The sequence below is a fragment of the Ambystoma mexicanum genome, chromosome 6q (assembly GCF_040938575.1).
Source record: "Ambystoma mexicanum isolate Mex_15411 chromosome 6q, UKY_AmexF1_1, whole genome shotgun sequence".
Taxonomy (NCBI): Eukaryota; Metazoa; Chordata; class Amphibia; order Caudata; family Ambystomatidae; genus Ambystoma; species Ambystoma mexicanum.
Genome location: NC_090937.1, coordinates 1457551219 through 1457564421, shown reverse-complemented (window position 1 = coordinate 1457564421; position 13203 = coordinate 1457551219). Strand labels below are relative to the sequence as shown.

At 42.4% G+C, this 13203-nt stretch overlaps 1 protein-coding gene across 1 annotated transcript in view; it reads right to left on the bottom strand.

Moving 5' to 3' along the window:
* LOC138515351 (probable E3 SUMO-protein ligase RNF212) overlaps nucleotides 1-8984 on the bottom strand; it is a 188779-nt gene extending 179795 nt beyond the window's left edge. The window contains exons 1-2 of the mRNA XM_069630230.1: nucleotides 8928-8984; nucleotides 8760-8829 (exon numbers count right to left, since the gene is read on the bottom strand). The gene's annotated coding sequence lies outside the window, so the exon portion shown is untranslated. The remainder of the gene's footprint in view (nucleotides 1-8759; nucleotides 8830-8927) is intronic.
* Between the last annotated feature and the right edge of the window lie 4219 nt (nucleotides 8985-13203).

Sequence of the window (13203 nt, the reverse complement as noted above, 5' to 3'; positions counted from 1 at the left end):
AATAAACATGATTTGATTTGAATGATGTTTTCTTAGTCCATAGTTCTTTTCCCTCCAAAGGTAATGTGTATTCTGTTCTTTGGTGGGCGGTTCTGAGCATTATATGAAGCAGCATTTCAGATTTTTTATAAAAGCTTGCAGTGTATGTACACGATGCACCTGGCTTGAGCTCCTGCCCCATGCTCCTCGCCTCACCAGTCTTGACCAGCACAAATAATCAGCATCTTGTAAAGGTGGATGGTGAACAGACCATATGGAGGAAAAAGGAATAGAGACTCAGAGTAAATAGTCACTACATGGAGTAACTGTTACTTACTCCTATGTCCCCTCTCCTTACCGCCATACAAAGGGGAGATAAAAAATGACCCAAAAACTAATTTTCAAATGGTTAAATTGAAGAATAACCACTGACCATAGAAGAACAAGAGAGCCATGTAGCCAAGAATGTTGTGCAGTAAAGCTTGCCCAAAAGGCATGTCAGTTCTAGCATCCAACGAGTAGTGCTTCCATAATGAAGGTGAGGTCATACATGTGGCTGCCTTACATATATCCTCGAAAGGGGCACATCTCTAGTATAACACTGAGGTGGCCTTGGCTTTGATGAAATCACAATGAAGCCTTTAGTAGGGGTGAAGTCTGATGAAGAGTAACTTTCCAGAATTCAATTTACTATCCATCTGCCATTAGTAGATTCAGCTGTGTTTGTACAGGCGTTGAGCTCCCGCAGACCACAAAAAGGTGATTTGAGAATTCACCCCTTGTGTGCTCTAGATAATATTTGAACGACATGCATATATACAGATGGTGAGGAGACCTCTAAGCCTCTAACATAGATTTTAAGGAAAAGTAGTACATTGACATACCAATTCAAGAGAAAATCTGAGACAACAGTCATGGTGAAAAATCAACAAGAGACCTAAAGAAACCTAGTTTATATTGTTCAAAAATGTTTATCTTACAAGGTTAATATGTCATGCAAATTGTGGTGGTCTGTAAAAATGTTTTTTATAGGGGTTAAAGAAAATAAAAATTAGCACTTTCATCTTCTTTTAGGATTGTAGTCCATCAATCCATCCCTTTCTTCCCTCTGGCACTGCCAGCCTGCAGTCCAATTAAGTCACTCACAGTCTCTGGGGTAGCAAGTGGCACAACATTTCCTTTTTGGTGCAAAATGTTGGCTGTCCTTACAGCACTTGAGGGAATGGTGTCCCACCAGTTGGGTGCCCAGGCCTTGGGAAGGTCTGCTGTTTCAATGGTCTGGCTGAGCCTGTGGACTCATTCCTCAAATTCAAATGTAGACCTTCTGATTTGTTCCGGCAGTTTCATGCGTTCTTGCGGACTGAACCTTTATTATAGCTACCCGCCATTTTGGATTTCTAAGATAAATAAAATCAGACCTCATTAACCCTGCTTCATAAGATATTTAGAGTCTCCCAGTGGACCAATGGATCAAGCTGAAATTAATATTCAATGTCTTCCCGATGCCCTTGGGAGCTTTACAGATGCTAAAATAAAATAAATAAAAGCTTTGGTGGCAAATAATTTTATCCCCAGATGGTGCAAAGTTTAAGTAGGTCTTCAATCCCACAAACAGTATCAAGCATGGAGCAAGATCACTAAACTCCAGGTCACTTGAACTCCCTGTCCCCCACAACCGAGGCACCAACATAACCTCTAAAAATGATGTAATTTCTGGAATCAACCCATCTCTGAAAATAATACTATCACGTTGGTATATAGTGCTTCATGAAGGATTTCTCCTGCTTCTAATGGATATAAAAATAGGTTTTTATTATCAACAAATGTAATGCTACTTAAGTTATTGAAATCAGAATGATTATGGGCTAAATCAGATGTGCAGTGATTCAAGGCTGAACACAGATGTTGAACTCATATGGCAGGGGCTGGTGCTCAACTAAGTGAGGTAAGTGAAGGGGAAAAGTCTTATGTCTGAGAGTGGAGAATGGGACTTTATATGCCCTTGGATCAGGGGGATATCCACCCACTCCCCAGTAGGCTTCAGACAAGGTAAATTGAGCATCCCCAGAATCCGCAGTCCATCCTCAACCTCATAGGTGTTGAGCAACCGTTTGTCACCAAGACCGCAAGGGCAGAATAGAGAATATACTACAATATGAGCAAAAGAGGCAAAAACCTAATACAGAGTGTTCATTTATTGCCGCCACCACACTGGGCATTGGTGGGTTGTCCGCAAGTGAGGCCTGGTTGAACCAGAAGAAACAGCTGGCGAGAATGACGTACCCCATCACCCGAGAACTATGCGCACACCTGCTCACATGGACCATGACAGCATGATCTGTAAAAAAAAAAGAGTAAGACCTACCGAGCTCCAGACCCACCACTGTCATCCTCTGTGCAGAAAGACAAATAAAGATAGAAAGTGGCCAATTTAATATCTCAGTTAGAGGAAACACAGGGCAGACCATTGACAGAGAACTGCCACCTGCCAATTTTGTAATTCAAAACAATATAGACCAATCATAGCCTGCACACACTTCACTCACAGCTCAACGTATTTATCCAATTAAGAAATCCAGACCTACGCTCTTACAAGGATAAAAAGACAGGGGTTACCTGATTATGTGGATTAAGTATACAGAGAGCAAGGAGCATGACAGTGTGGCTAGGTGGAAAGGATGAGGTGAAGGCAGAGGTTGGGGAGAGAGAAGTGGTTGCAGAAAGAGGAGCAAAGGTGGTAGAGACAGGAGCTAAGAGAAAGCAAGAGTAGCAGAATTGGAGAGAACAGAGGTGGGAGAAATAGGACCTAAGAAAAATAGGAGCACAGAGAAACAAACAGTGTTGGGTAAGAGGGGAGCAAGAGAGCAAATGATGGAGGGGGAGAGAGAGAGAAAGAGGAAGCAAAGGTGGAGAAACAAGTTGATAATGGGGAAAGACTATCAGTGGACGACAAGGAGTTGTAAAAAGAGAAGCAATAGAGGCCAAGTTTAAAAGAAGCAGAATTGTGGTAGAAATATTGGCAGCATGGTGGAGAGTTCACGAGGCTAGAGGAAGGAAACAATAAGAGAAAAAGAAGAGGAGCAAGAATAAGGAGAGGAGGAGAAAGTATTAGAGGACAAGGAGAAAGGGGCACATGGGGAAATCCCCAGAGTCTTGACCCTAAGCAGAATCACACATTAGTGAAGAAGGGTCAGGTGGCAGTTACAGGGTTGAAAAAATAGACAAGAATAGTACTAGCCCTACAGAATTTGAGGAACAATGGGGAAGAATGCTCAGAAATTCTTGGTCCAACGCTTGGTGAAGAGTCTGTCGGCTGGCCCCCTCAAGGTGGCCCAAGTCAACAAAGGCCATGTATTCCAAAGTGGCCTACCTTCAATGTCACGTCTTTACAAGACCAAACCATGCCAAGAAAGGCTAAGTGCAAAAAAAGGAAGTGCAAATGCACTTAAAACCCAAAGCACTGGAAATTATTACTGTTCCACATTAAAGGCCAGTTTGCTAAGGGGAGAGAGGAAAGATTGACGGCCACGGACCGATAAAGGGTGATTTTGTTAAACCTATTCCGGAACCACACCCCTCTGACTTTCTGTTTGGCTTACTATATAAAGAGAGCAAAATAAAACCGTTGCTCCAAGCTTGCTGTTTATCCATTAGCCATTACAGGTATCATGCCCTACTAGCTGGTCAAAGGGTCCAATAGAAAAATGCTGGGCCAGGTCTAGTTCAGCCAAGCACACACAATGCTCCTCCCCAGGCATAACTGATCGACACCCTACATGAGCGGCATGAATATAATTCAAATATGGTAACATAGCCATGAGCTAAAGTTTAAATATGGTACAAAACAAAAGAAATGAGAAGGTAGGCATCCCTGCCCAGAGTTTCAAAATACCTGGTCATCTATCACCTGGAGAATTGCAACACCCTGCAGCAGTCCCAGATGCCACCTTAGACCCTGTAAAGGCTGCAGCCAGCCTCATCACAGGCCTAAGTGAAACTACATCACAACCCTCTTCTAGGAGCTGCACTGGCTACCACTTCAAGCACACATTATGTTCAAGACTGCCCCCATCATCTAGAAAGCAGTCACAACCAAAACACCTCTCCAAGTGGCTGATAAACTCACCATGTCCAAAGGCCAGCGTACCACCAGAAGTCACAACACCCCCCGTGGGGGTGTAGTCTTGATTTTCAGAGTTAATCCCTGCATTTCTAATTCACATGCAGGACTACTCCTTTGAATGCCTGGTCTGCAGGCTCTATATCTCTCCCGGCCTCTCTCTCACACTGGCCACTATCTACAGGTCCCCTGCCATGTTGCCCGCTTCCCATCTGAGTGGGATGAGGTCTCCTCCTCCCTTTTTGCCTCTACCTCTCAACTTCTCCTCCTCTGAGACCTGAACATCCACCTGGATACTACTAGCCCTTCTTCGGGATCCTTTCGCAACCTCTGCGACTCTCTCTCTCTCTCTCTTCTTCCCTCTGGCCCGACTCACTTTGCAGGGCACACCCTGGATGTTCTGATCTCCTCAGACCTCCCCTTCTCCAACACTCTCATCATTCCTCTCTCTTGGAGTGACCAAGTTCTCCTTTCCTCCCACCTCTCTCTCTCTCTACCCCTCAGGTTAGGCAGACTCCAGCACTGCCACCTACCTTCTCGGCCCTCCGCCCCATGAAGCGTGCATCAGATGAGGCTTTCACCAGTACTTTGTCTCCTCCGCCTGCACCTTTGGCTGACTCACACCCTGATAAAGCCCTCTATGACCTTCATCTCTCTCTATTTCTAATACTCTGGATGTCCTTGCCCCTGTCTAGAGGATACGCTTTAAGCCCAAATCCAAATGCAACTCTTGGTACGACTCCGACCTCGACAACCTTAAATGCAAGTGTAGGGCAGCTGAGAGGAAGTGGAGGGCATCAGGCGCACTCTCTGATAAATTGGCCTTCCACCTGCTCCAAAGGCAATACAGACTCTCTGTCCTCTCTAAGAAGAGAGCCTACATCCAAACCCGCTTCTCTGCGGCATCTAACAACTTGGACGAACCTTTCAAAAACTGCAAGGAGCTGGCCAATCCTGCTGCAGTCTATACCTCTCCCTTTCCCTCCCAGCCCCTCTGCACGGCCTTGGTCTCTCGTGTTAGTGTTAGTCATGTCACTCCAGCACTGCCACCTACCTTCTGCAGGCTTCATGGGGCGGAGGGCCGAGAAGGTAGGTGGCAGTGCTGGAGCGACATGACTAACACTCAGGACATCCTGTCCAACGTCTCTTGCTCTACCTCCACCTCCACCTCCTCCTCTACCACTCCTGGCCAGTATGTGGCCGTCTCTCCTCCTCCTTTCTCCTGCTTTCCCTTGCTCACCTCTGACAATGTTTCTTGACAAGTCCGATCTATGAAAGTCTTGTCAAAGCAGGTTTTCTCCCTTGCTCATCCAGAACCATCAAGGACCACATTGACACCCTTGCTCCAACCTTGACTGATTCTTGTAATCACTCCTTTGCCACTGGAACCTTCCCCTCTGCCCTAAAACACTCCCTTGTGCACCACTTTCTTGAGAAGCACTCTGCCGATCCTTCCTCTCCAGCTAACTATTGCCCGATCTCCATCACTCATTTCCTGGGCAAACTCCTGGAAAAGCTGGCCATCTACCAGCTTAATCTGCATACTGAATCTGTTGGTTGTCTCCACGACCACCAGTCTGGCTTCAGACCTCCCAGAAGCACGGAAACTGCTTTCCTGAAGACCCGTGAAGACCTACTCTCTAATTTGGACTCTAATCTTCCATCTGTCCTCATTCTCCTTGATCTATCCTCTGCTTTTGACACGGTCAACCATACCATCCTGCTCAATCGCCTCTGTGACAACCCGAGTATCACTGATCAGGCTCTAGCCTTGGCTGAACTCCTTTCTCACTGTGCAACTGGGGTCTTACTTCTTTTCTATCTCTCTCTCAACCTGTGGTGTTCTCAAGGGGTCTAACCTTTCTCCCTTGCTTTTCAATCACTACCTGGCACCTCTTGCCCACCACATTGCTACTTTCTGCTCCAATTTGCAGTGTTATGCGGATGACACCCAGATCTCTTTCAGGCTCCCCTCAGCCACCTCTGCTCCTTCTCTCATACCAGGCTGTCTGGCTGCAATTCAGGAATGGTGTGCCGCCAATGATCTCTGCATTACTGCCAGTAAGACTGAGATCCTCCTCATCGGTATGCCTGCTCCCTCCTTTCCTCTCTCTCTCTCTCTCTGCTCGCACACTCTGGGCCCTCTTCCTGCTCCCTCCTGTGAGGCTAAGAACCTTGGTGTCATCTTCGACTCCATCCTCTCCTTCACTCCTCACATCTCTGATGTCTTTAAGAAGTCAAACTATCAGCTGCACTTCCTCAGAGGTATTCTTCCTTTTCTCACTTTCCCCCAGAAGACCACTGTCTCCAGGGCTCTGGTCCTCTCCAGGCTGGGCTATTGCAACAGCCTTTTTCTAAATCTTCCTGACTCTACTCTTCGACCTTTAAAACTTATCCAGAACAGGACTGCGATGTCCTCCCTCTGGAACAGCCTCCCTGCCTCTCTCAAAATTGAGCCGAACCACCTCCGGTTCTGGAAGCAACACAAGACCTTCCTTTCTCGCTTCTGCTTTCTCTCCCACTCCCCTGCTGATGTCCATGACTGCTCCGCGCACTGGTCACCTGGCTACCCTCAAGGGTCTGTACCTGCAACCCTACAGTCTCTACACAGTCTCTACACAAAGCCTAGCAAGATTGTTGTTTTGCCCTTCCTTTGTTCCCCCTTCTTGTCTTGTCGCGCCTAGAAACACTTGTGTGCAGGCACATTATAAATGTCATATCATATCATTAGGCTGTAAACAAAGAACTTCAAGAGGAAAAAAACAGGATAGGAAAAATGCTTCATTCACCATGCCCCCTGTCTATGGAATAAGTTACCAATGCAGATATGAGTAGGTCGACCTTCCTACTATTCAGGAAGGACATGAAGACACTACTCTTCAAAGAACCTCTCGCTAATCATTCATCGTTCTACTGAATCCTTTCTCCCACTCTTGAGTTCCCTCACTCCTCTGCTCCCGTTACCCATCCCAGCTCATCCGGTACCCATGCACCTTACCTGTAACCCCTTGCTGTGTCCCCTATCTACAGAGCTCCCTTGCTTCCCAGCTAGGTTTACGCTTTGTGAATCCCATACATACATTCATATTTACAAATATCACCTCTTTTTCGCCCAATTTGGTGGTCCACTGCAGATTTGTTTCCCTATCTTTTGGGAATAAATGAATATTTGAGGATTTTATGAGGTATTTCATGTCATAGGGGGTTATTACGAGTAGGGCGGTAAAGTATACCGGGCACCGGTAAGGAGACCGGTGCTGGTAATCCCCTACCGCCCTATTCCGAGGTCCCTTGGAGGAAACCGTAAGGAACGTGTGGTCTGACCACACGTCCCTTACGGGTCCCGCTAAGGGACCCGGGCGCTAATAACGGGCTTGCCATTCGCAAGCTCGTTATTAGCACCCTACCCATTCCCACTGAGCCCTATAGGGGCTCAAATGGGAATGGGGAATGGTTTGTTCAATGGGGACTTACCGGTCCCGCCAGGGTCGGACTGCACCTGTAAGTCCCTATTGAACAACACTGATGCCGGAACCGTTATTGGAGGCAGTCATGGCGCACATAGCGCCATGACTGCCTCCAATCTTGGAATGAGGCCCATAATCATGCAATATTTAGCACATGAGGTATACCAAACTAATATTATACATGGTAAATAGCACATCGGCCATCAACAAAGAGGCTTATTTTCCATCAAAACATTTTCTGAGGCAGACCATTCACCAAAGCTGAATTTGTCTTGGTTATTGGCAACTGCATGAATTAAGCCAGCTGAGCCGCAGGAGTTACCAATAGTTTTCTTCATAAAATACACTTTAGGGTTGCATCTTTTCCACTGAGGTTTGCAATTTGTTTTTCCCGAGTGTTAAATCACATGCAAAAAACATGTGTAAAAGATGTATTCATGGTTTACACATGATGCAACCATCCAAGAGATGTTCATGTTATTGGCAGGCTGAGCAAGAGCATGGAACAACATTAACATTTCTGCCTCTTCCAATTGCTTGTCCTGCCAAAAATCAATGCATTTACACCAGCATCTAACTCAGATGATGACATAGATAAATGCATTGGATTCCTATGTAACCCGCAAGCTTTTAACACCTGCTAGCATAGGAGTCTATGTAAATGCCTTCCACCATGCATATATATGGCGGGATTCATTTACAAATTGTTTCAGAAAAGAGTGTGCTAAGCAACATGTAAACCAGGGGCCCTATGTATTTAGGTGTTACTTTTGCACCCTCCTCTGAAAAGATTAATCATTTCATGGGGTGGATTACAGTGCACACGCCCAGCCTTCGCCCCGGCATGCAATTAACACGTTTCAGGAAATTAGGGTGAACATGTTTAATAGAGCATTACACACAGTGGCATGCTGGCACACATCAGAAATATTTGGTAGCCATAAAGTTCAGCGGCAACCTCAAGTAGTAAGATGAAGGAACATGATCAATATCAATAAATACTTCAGGTCACAGTTATGCACCCCAATTAATATTTATTAAGAAATGCTTTACATGGTAAGCACAGGCATTTTCTACAACAAAAAGAAGTCTGGCCTGGATACAATTGAAGGCTTTGTGAATTTTCTTGCTTTTAATCTAACCATATTTCAAACTTTCTTTTGCAATGGAAAAGTGAAATGAAATGTACGTACAATTCTGAAGACAATGGTCGAGAAAGAGGAAGTGAATATGAAGAATAAATATTATGTTTTGCCGAATTATCTAAGAAAATAAAAATGTATGTTATGGTGCTTCAATCAAACATGAACCAAAATATTTACTGAATTATTTGTAAACAGTATATTCCAAATTTCACTTACTAGAAGAATGTATGGCAGAGCTTGAAGGTAGTACTTGAGAAGGGGGTTGAGGTGATAAAATGCTAAATTCAGAAAAAGGAAAGAAAATAAATATAATTTGTGGAATAAATAGCACACTTAAGATACGTAAAAAGACATGCAAAACATAGCAGAGTGTCAAAGGCCATCGCCTGCCTCTATGGTAGAGTACTTAATAATGAGGTAGATTTTAGTGGATGTGTTTTGGCTCTAACGGCGTTAAGCATATTGTATAAGTTAAGGTAGGTTAAAGACCAGCTGGAAAATAAGTGCGCCTGGGCTTATAGTATTTTTTATTTTGTATTTGCAAGTGTCGTGCCCGTCTTGTTGACACGTGTTAAGGCCAACTGTGGCCTCTCTCAAAACCGGGCTAGTCAAAGCAAACACACTGTTCTAGTTTTACACACAATTTGATTATCCAAAGAATAGTCACATGTACAATGTTATATTCACGCAGATTTAAAAGAAATAATATGAGCAATGTTGCACTGAACTAGATTAAAAAACAACATATGAAATCATAAATGTAGACAGAGATTCACAGGATGGTGTAGGGTTGGATTGGTTAGAGAGGGAGATGAAAACATCATCATTCTCTTAGTTTGCTAGCCAAGATAAACATGTTATTGCATTTCATAACAAAAATTCAAAATCATAATTCTACAGCATCAAAGTGTATCAATAATGTTAAGTTCATGCCAAAGGCTGCTAGTGATTATTAATTGTGCTCTTGTAATGCAACCTTATATGTGTGATGGTCCCTCACACTGAATCTCACATTTAGTTGGTTGTATTACCAGTGCATCACTGTAATACAAACATTTGCTTCCCATGCTCTAAGGCATCCATGATTTAGACAAATCTTTACAGATTCCAACTAAATAGTTGTATGCAGACCGAAACCCAGTATTAGCGCTCTCTGTGCTTTCTAGAAAATAGTAAATGTAATAGTAATAGTGTTGCGCGGCTACTCACCACTTGGTTTAAGTCTGAAAAATACATATATAGGGGATAGATCCCAGGAACCTGAAACAATGTATCAAAACACAGAGACACGTTGTTTTCTTTTACCATTTGGAATATAGTCTAGCTGTTACACATCTAACATGTACAACAATGTTAGAAATGTTAATCACCTTTATGTTGTCCCACTTCTAGGAACAAAGCAACGCCATCCTTCCGTTCCATCTGATTACAGAAACACCAGCCTATTTGCAATTTCTACCATAGAGACAGAATGTGTCATCACGCGTGCGTGCAGTGACGTGTAGGTTCTTATTCAATACACATCCTCATTAATTATTAAATGCTGGATACTATTTATATACATATGTTGATGGATAGCACTCTACCCATCAATTAGCACTAAACCCAATCATCATAGTGAAACTTGACTTAATAATAGATGCTTTAAATTTCCACCGTTATCTCTAAATGGTAAATGTACACGTGCACATTAAACTCTAAATGATTTGAGCCAATATAAAATGTTCAATAAGAATTTTTTTTTAGACATAGTTAATTACTATACTCAAATAGTAACCAATGCTAAATATAGGTTCATCACATATTTAACACTAATTGATACAAGTTCATCAAGATTTGCACTTTTATAAAACCTGATTAAACATAGTTAATTCATATATTCAAATCATAACCAAGAAAAACCATAAAAATGAGATCACTTTGTGGTTTATGTCTATCCCAAATTCAGTCAATCGCATTTGGCAGATTAATCTTGCTTCCATCCGTCGTAGCATAAGTTCCTTGTCTCCTCTCCTTTTGTTCAGGGATACCTTCTGGAGTCCTCTAAATCTTAATCTTTCTTGCAGTCTGATTTATGTATTTTCTTCCAATGCTGGGATAGTGATTGTTTTGGATCCTGGCTACCAATGTTGTAGAGATGTTCTCTAATCCTTACTGTTAACTCTTGAATTGTGCTCCTTATGTAACTTTTCCGCAGACGCATATTATTGCATAAACTACAAATTTAGTCTTGCAGTTAATACATTTGTTTATTCGAATTGTATGCCCTCTTGAGTTCACAAGTAAGTCTGTATTTGAATGAGCAAATTTACACATGGTACATGTACCACATTTGTGGACCATTTACTTGACACTTGAAGCCATGGCTGTGGTTGACTTGGAAGGTAAGATGGACTCAATTTGTTCTTCAAAGTAAGAGCTTTGGGGAAGATCACTCGAAGCTTGTCCTCAATATAGCTTTGAAGATCTTTATCCAATTGCAGTAAGTACCAATTCTTCGTAAGTATCCTTTTGATTTCATTGTGATATTTACAGTATTTAGTAATAAATCTTACGGCATGTGTGTCCATGTTCTTTAGTTTTGATCACTGTTCCAAAATTGCACCTCTAGGCATATTTTTTTGCCCTAATGGTTGCTTTCTGAATAGTCGTAAACCGATATCCCCTTCTTTGAAATCGTTCAGACAGTAGGTTAAATTCCTCTTTGAAACTTTCCGATTCAGAACAATTTCTTCTTGCTCTAATGAACTCACCTGTCGGTATATTCCGTATCACGGATTGTTGATGACAGTTTGTCGCCAAAAGAGTGGAATTCACTTTAGTAGGTTTCCCGATAGGTTCTCGTGGATAGTCTATCACCCAATACATACATCTTTACATCCAGAAAGTCTATGTCTTGGCTACTCCAGTTTCCAGTAAAGGGGATACCAAAATCATTTTTGTTCAAAATGTGGATAAACGCTTCTAACTCGTCCGATGATCCATTCCAGATCAATAGAATGTTATCTATATATCTAGACCATAAGACAGTTTTCTGCATATACATTGGATCATTGTAAATCACTGTGAGCTCAAAAAGGCCCATAAAGAGGTTAGCAAGTGCTGGGGCATATTCATTGCCCATAGCCATACCTTGTGTTTGTTGGTAATACATATTATTGAAGATACAATTATTGTGATCTAATGTTGCTTGTAGCATCTCCTTAACCATTACCACATACTGATAATAGGATGCTATCATTCCCAAGTGTTTTTATTGCTAAAGGATGTTTGATAGAGGTGTATAATGAGCAAACAAGATGTGTAACCAAAGGAAAATTAGGTTCCCATTTAATGTGTTTGATCTTATTTAAAACACTTCCGGTGTCTAAAATATGAGGGCAATTGAGAAACCAGTGGTCGTAAGATATTGTCCAAATATTGTGAGATTGGTTCAGTTTTACCAAAGCAGAGACAGAGACCCAAGAGAAGTGCAAGAGAGGATGATTATGAATTAGATAATTATCTAGACAGTAAAGCACATTTGGGAAATAACATGTGGTATCAAAGTATAAATATATCTTTATTATAAAGATAAAATGAAAGGCCAGCCCTACAGTATGCGTTATAGCAATTCAACTATGGGCGTTGATAATAACGTAAATGAGAAAGCAATCACAAGGTATGCTACACACTAAGGGTTAATGTTTGCCCAAAGTATGGCCGACATGTTGTATTCGAGTGCAAAGTAGCTTCATCGTGGGCCGCTGTCTAGCTAGATGGTGAGAGCCCAAAATATGGTTACCACACCGACTGAGACTAACTCGCATCACGTGACATGTCACTGCGCGCACACGTGATGACGCATTGCATTTCTACGGTAGAAATTGCAAATAGGCTGGCGTCTCAGTGATCGGAAAGAACGGAAGGACAGCGTTGCATTGTTCCCAGAAGTGGGACAACATAAAGGTGATTAACATTTTTAACATTATTGTACATGTCAGATGTGTAACATCTAGACTATATTCCAAGCGGTAAAAGGAGAAAACAACGCGTCTCTGTGTTTTTATACATTGTTTCAGGTTCCTGGGATCTATCCCCTATATACATTTTTTTCGGACTTTAACCAAGTGGTGAGTAGCCGCGCAACACTATTACTATTACATTTACTATTTTCTAGCAAGCACAGAGAACGCTAATACTGGGTATCGTTCTGCATGCAACTATTTAGTTGGAAATCTGTAAAGATTTGTCTAAATCATGGATGCCTTAGAGCATGGGAACCAAATGTTTGTATTACGGTGATGCACTGGTAATGCAACCAATTAAATGTGAGATTCAGTGTGAGGGAACATTACACATATAAGGTTGCGTTACAAGAACTCAATAATCACTAGAATCCTTTGGCATGAACTAGTTATTATTAATACACTTTAGTACTGTAGAATTATGATATCGGATTTTTGTTATGAGATGCAGTAAACATGTTCATCTTGGCTGGAAAACTAAGAGA